We start from the raw sequence: 882 nt of genomic DNA, 5'->3' as shown, positions 1-882 counted from the left end.
AGACCCTCAGTTGTCAGAGCGGCCGGCTCGACCGCCGACCCTCCGCTTACTGCCGGCATCGCCTTGGGCGTGCCTAGTCTTGGGGTTAAAAAAGAAGGACGTCCCTCATCTCATTTCCGCAAATTAAACATCAAGAAAATTCTGTCTTCCAAAATGTATAACTGCAGGGAGAAACCCACACAAATCCAGAAATTTCCATGACCATCTTTTACATGGGAAACTACTGCTCTGAACTCTTCTGGACAGATTTTTCAAGTGGATCGGTGTTGATCACTGAGCTAGAGCTAAATGTGAAATAAATTTGACTTTTTGCTTGCTCCAGGGCTTACTCTGAATTGATCCTGCAAACACGTAAACATACACTTAATTTCCTGAGTTAGGTTATGCATATTTCCAAGATGGGACCCTGTGTGCTAAGGAATAAAAGTTGTGTCGTGCAATGGACGTATGAACAAATTTTGTTTTCCCCTATGCTTTCCTGGAAGAGGAACACAAAACTACTGTGAAGGATGGCGGACTCATCCAAGTGCCTACCTTCAGTCCATGGGATAAGGAAAACATAAATGGAAACACAATCTGTTGTCTGCTAGACATTGCTTTGCTGTGTGCAAATAAAAGTCTGCAATGTGGGTAATATTTACTGACTTTAAAGGAAAAAATATTAGGATAAATGAATTAGTGTTTCCAAAACATTAAATAGAGAGCAATTAAAATTCAGAATGGGGAAAGAATTCTAGACTTCTCTAAAATGGGAAATTCAGGATTAGAGGATCATTGAATAATTCAGGCTGGAAGGGACCTCAGGACATCTCTCCCATCCTTACACCTAGTGTAAATTTCTTTGTCTCTTCCCAAGAGTAAAGGCAACCTGCTGTCATTTTA

The sequence above is a fragment of the Egretta garzetta genome, unplaced genomic scaffold (genome assembly GCF_000687185.1).
Source record: "Egretta garzetta isolate BGI_Z169 unplaced genomic scaffold, ASM68718v1 scaffold401, whole genome shotgun sequence".
In the NCBI taxonomy this organism is placed as follows: Eukaryota; Metazoa; Chordata; class Aves; order Pelecaniformes; family Ardeidae; genus Egretta; species Egretta garzetta.
The sequence above is the reverse complement of the archived record's forward strand: the minus strand, read 5'-3'. Positions refer to the sequence as shown.